Genomic DNA, 5,612 nt, shown 5'->3' on the forward strand with positions numbered 1-5,612 from the left:
ACAGAAACAGCATTGGTCAAAGTCACAAATGACCTCCTCCTGGCATCAGACAAGGGATTTATCTCTGTCCTTGCACTGTTAGACCTTAGTGCTGCATTTGACACCATTGACCACTCTATATTACTGCACAGATTGGAACACCTAATTGGCATCAAAGGAACTGCATTAAGCTGGTTTCAGTCTTATTTATCACATCGATTTCAATTTGTTCATGTTAATGATACATCGTCCACACTCACAAAAGTTAGTAATGGAGTTCCCCAAGGATCTGTCCTTGGGCCAATATTATTCAGCCTGTATATACTCCCCATTGGTGATATTATTAGGAAACACTCCATACATTTTCATTGAGATGCGGATGACACACAATTGTACTTATCAATGAAACCAGATCAAAGCTAGTCAAGCTTCAGACATGTCTTAAAGACATACAAACCTGGATGACCAGCAATTTCCTACTTCTAAATTCAGGCAAAACTGAAGTTTGGCTTATGGCTATACCACCCTGAACACGCCCGATCTCGTCTGATCTCGGAAGCTAAGGAGGGTTGGTCCTGGTTAATACTTGGATGGGAGACTGCCTGGGAATACCAGGTGCTGTAAGCTTTTTTTTTTTTTTTTTTTTTTTTCCTCCCTCTTTTCTCCAATGACTATCGCCCCATAGCCCTCACATCTGTGGTGATGAAATGTTTTGAGAAGCTGGTCAAAACATTCATCACCTCCTCTCTGCCCCCCCACCCTGGACCCCCTACAGTTTGCATACCGCCCAGACAGATCCACAGACGACGCCATAACCTTCCTGCTGCACAAGACACTTTCCCACGTAGACACTAGGATGGGGAACTATGTGAGAGTGCTGTTTGTGGACTACAGTTCAGCATTCAATACCATAGTCCCCTCCAGGCTGGTAACCAAGCTGTGTGATCTTGGACTGAACTCCTCCCTGTGCAGGTGGATCCACAGCTTCCTTACTGGCAGACAACAGGTGGTACGTATGGGCCCCCATAGCTCATCCCCCCTCACCCTCAACACTGGATCCCCCCAAGGCTGCGTGCTGAGTCCCCTGCTGTACTCCCTGTATACACATGACTGTGTGTCCACATCAGACAGTAACACCATCATAAAGTTTGCTGACGACACAGCCATCGTGGGGTTAATCTCCCACAACAAGGAGGAGGCCCACAGGAAGGAGGTCACCCACCTGGAGAGCTGGTGCCAGGAGAATAACCTCCTGCTGAACGTCAGCAAAACTAAGGAGCTGATTGTGGACTACAGGAAGAAGCAGCAGAAGGACATCCATCCACTCTGCATCGGCGGGTCTGAGGTGGAAAGGGTGGACAGTTTTAAATACCTCGGTGTGACTATCACACGGGACCTGTCCTGGTCACTGCACATTCACAGGACTGTTAAGAAGGCCAGGCAGCGTCTCTTCCACCTCAGACACCTCAGAGACTTCAGGCTCCCCCTCAAGGTGCTCAGGAACTTTTACACCTGCACCACTGAGAGCATCTTGAGTGGGAGCATCACCACATGGATGGGCAGCTGCACAAAGCAGGACCTATCGGCCCTTAGGAGGGTAGTCCTTACCCGACCTGCAGGACATTTACACCAAACGATGCAGGTCGAGAGCCGAGAAGATCCTCAGGCAGCCCCATCACCCCGGACACTCACTCTTCTCCCTGTTGCCATCAGGCCGTCGGTTCCGCTGCCTGAGAACCAACACTGAGAGGATGAGGAGAAGCTTCTTCCCCCAGGCCATCCGTCTGCTCAACAGTGAGCGTTAATCTGGACAATCCCACTCCCACCTGCACTACATGCACTAGATGTAAATACCACTCATATAAATAATGCACATTTTCACTTTTTTTAAATTTAATTTTAATTTTATTATTTTTTTCTTTAAATTAAAAATTTTTATTTACCTATTTTTCGGTAGCAGGGACACAAAGAATTTCACTGCACATTGTACCATGTATGATTGTGTGTGTGACAAATAAACCTATCTTGTATCTTGTATCTCTTGTTATTGTTCTGGCCCCCGAACACCTTAGAAACAAATTATGCAGTGATATTGCATTGCCAGATGGCTTAGCCGTGGCCTCAAGCTCCACTGTAAGAAATTTAGGAGTTATCTTTGACCAGGACATGTCCTTTAACTCACACATAGTGAATATTACAAAGACTGCATTTTTTCACCTCCGTAATATTGCAAAGATTAGGCACATTCTGAGTCAGAAAGATGCAGAAAAATTGCATTCATTACCTCTAGACTGGATTACTGTAACTCCCTTCTATCAGGCTGCCCCAATAGATCCATAAAGACTCTCCAGCTAATCCAGAACGCTGCAGCACGACTACTGACAAGAACCAGCATGAGAGATCATATTTCTCCTGTTCTGGCTTCTCTACATTGCCTACCTGTAAAATTCAGGATAGATTTTAAAATTCTCCTCCTCACTTATACAGCCCTGAACGGTCAGGCACCATCCTATCTTAAAGAGTTAATAGTACCCTATTATCCCACCAGAGCTTTGCGTTCCCAAAATGCAGGGCTACTTGTGGTTCCTAGAGTTCTCAAAAGTAGATTGGGAACCAGAGCCTTTAGTTATCAAGCTCCTCTACTATGGAACCATCTTCCAGTTTTGGTCCGGGAGGCAGACACCCTCTCCACATTTAAGAGTAGACTAAAAACTTTCCTGTTTGATAAAGCTTATAGTTAGGGCTGGCCTAGGCCGGCCCGTAGTTATGCTGCTATAGGCTTAGACTACATTTCTGCCTTCTAAAAGGCAGTTTTTCCTCGCCACTGTCGCCAAGTGCTTGCTCAAGGGGGAATGTTGGGCTCTCTCTATTTACAATTTAATTAAAGAGTTTGGTCTAGACCTGCTTAAATTGGAAGGTGTCATGAGATAAGTTTTGCTGTGATTTGGCGCTATATAAATAAACTGAATTGAATTGAATGAACATTTAGGGCAGAAACGGCATAACTGTACATGCTAACAATTACAAAACCTGATACATGTCATTGAACTTTCTTGCACATTTGCATTCTATGTTCCACAATAATAAATAATAATTACAGAACAGAAGAGTTTCAGAATAAGAAACATTTTAAGTCTTCAAACACTTTATGATTGCATACATCTTAATTAAAAGTATACTGTATATAAGCTCAAATTTAAAAAAAGAGATTCCCCAGGAGTTTGAGGGTTGAAAGTAGAGAAAAGAAAGTGACATATTTTGTCATTGGAGGGAACTCACTCCAACGAAATTTGTGCTCTGCATTTAACCCACCCAAGTGACGTGCACACACACACAGCAAACCCGGGGCAGTGGGCGACCGCGTGCAGCGCCCGGGGAGCAGTGGGGGTTAGGTACCTTGCTCAAGGGTACCTCAGCCATGGACACCGGTACGGGGAATCGAACCAGCGATCCACCGGTTACGGGTCCGACACCCTAACCGCTGATCCACGACTGCCCCCGCTGATCCACGACTGCCGTTGAAGCTGAGTTTGTTCATCTTTTGAGCATTAAACTGTAAGACCAATTTTTGTGTTGTTTTGTATTTTGTGCGGCAAATTTATATGGTCATGAGGCTTTGTGCATGGTATAAATTAAAGGGAGGAATAGAAATGAGAGTAGAGCAGCTGTGTGAAAGACCAGGATAGTCACACCAGCTCAACATGTTAAGCGTAGTAGTAGTAGTAGTAGTAGTAGTAGTAGCAAAGAGAATATACACATTCATACTATAATCTACATACAATGTAACATAGTTGTACATACAGGCCTGTACTAACATTGGACTGGTTTGATGCTGAAGGGTTTGCAAATAGTTTAACTTGTGATAAGTGGGGTGTGAGGATTAACATCTGTACAGGTGTGAGTTTTTAATTATTTATGTAATTTGACAATAGTGGTGGGTACTTCGAGCTATTGCCTGGTGCATATGCACAAACGACAGTGAGGACCCATTTCCGATCCAAAGGGCCGTGAACGACACTTTGTCTGGCCCCTGCTCGAGGACCATTCTGGTCACATGCAGTGGTTTTAATTTCAGTTTAAATAAAATTTGTTTATATAGCACCATATCACAACAAAAGTTGACTTTCCAATTAGAGCAGGTATAGACCAAACTCTTTAATCTATTTTAGAGAGACCCAACAAAACCCCTATGAGCAAGTGCTTGATGACAGTGGCTCGGACCAGACCTAGCTCAATGTGGGTGGCCATCTGCCTTGAGTGGTTGGGTTGTGTGAAGGAGAGAGGGCGAGGGAAAGAGAGGGGGCGGGAAGGGGGGCACACAGATAGAGATGTTTAGCAACAGCGATAACAAAAGAGCTTTGGAATGATAAAAAACATTACTAACAATAATGAAACAATAATAACAATGATACTAGTAGTAGTAATAGTGGTAATAATACCAATGTAGAAATATGACAGGTGTTAATAACGGTAGTCGGTGTCAAGAAGGACCACAGCAGGAGGTCCAGACATGATCCACGGAAACCTGTGAGATGAGAAAACACGACGACTCCGGTGAGGAAGTCAAGTTAGTGACATGCATTGATAGAACATGTGAATAGAAAGAGAATTAGAGGAAGAAAGAGAAGCTCATTGCATCATGGGAGATCCCCCAGCAGTATATGCCTGTAGCAGCATAACTGAGGGCCAACCTTGGCCCGACCTAATATAAGTTTTATCGAAAAGGAAAGCTTTAAGTCTACTCTTCAACGTAGAGAGAGTGTCTGCCTCCCGGACCAAAACTAGAAGATGATTCAATAGGAAGGGAGCTTGATAACTAAAGGCTCTGATTCCCATTCTACTTTTGGTGAGTCTAGGAACCACAAGTAACAAGCAAGTAAGTAAATTTGGGGGCAGCCGTGGCCTAGAGGTTGGAAAAGCGGCTTGTGATTGGATAGTTGCTGGTTCGATTCCCCCACCGGACGAGCAGGAAAAATTTGAGTGTGATGGAGTAATAATGTCCCCACCCTACTTAGCTGGCTGATGTGCCCTTGAGCAAGGCACTTAACCTCCAATATATGTTTCCCGGGCGCTTGATGCAGCCCACTGCTCCTGTGTGTTTCACTGTATGTTGCATGTGTGTGTGTTTCAATCAGTGATGAAAAATAACCCTGCATCCTGGGAGCATAGAGTTCTAGTTGGATAATAAGGTACTATAAGCTTTTGTTGTGACTGTTTTGGCTGCTCTTCCAGCGTTGAGTCATTCACTTGCCAGCGTTTGGTGCTTGGTGGTATTGATGTACTTCAATCAACATACATTGTGTTAGTTTACTGTGGTTGATTTTTACAAATAAGTACACAAGCACTTTAGGAAAAGTTTATAAACCGCACAATCATCTAGATTCTTTTCTTTCCCGATCCCTGCTGTCTGTCTTTCAGCTCATCTTAGCTTAGTGCTAGCATGGCTTCTTCCACTCACTTTCCCTCTGCCTCTCCCTCTCCCATCTTCTGTAAGGTGTGTGAAAGCTATTCCTCTGCCTCCTTTAGTGAGAGTGAGATGTGTAGAAAATGTAGCTTATTCATAACCTTGGAGGCGAGGCTAACTGAGTTAGAGGCCCGACTCCATACTGTAGATCATAGTCCATTAGTTCCAA

General features: G+C 44.2%; 1 non-coding gene across 1 annotated transcript; it reads left to right on the plus strand.

Annotated features, from left to right (window-relative positions):
- Positions 1-487: 487 nt before the first annotated feature.
- LOC124068753 lies at positions 488-606 on the plus strand. Its single transcript, XR_006844969.1, has one exon. It is a non-coding gene; the product is annotated as a 5S ribosomal RNA (ribosomal RNA).
- Positions 607-5,612: the final 5,006 nt, after the last annotated feature.

The sequence above is a fragment of the Scatophagus argus genome, chromosome 12, assembly GCF_020382885.2.
Source record: "Scatophagus argus isolate fScaArg1 chromosome 12, fScaArg1.pri, whole genome shotgun sequence".
Lineage (NCBI taxonomy): Eukaryota > Metazoa > Chordata > Actinopteri > Scatophagidae > Scatophagus > Scatophagus argus.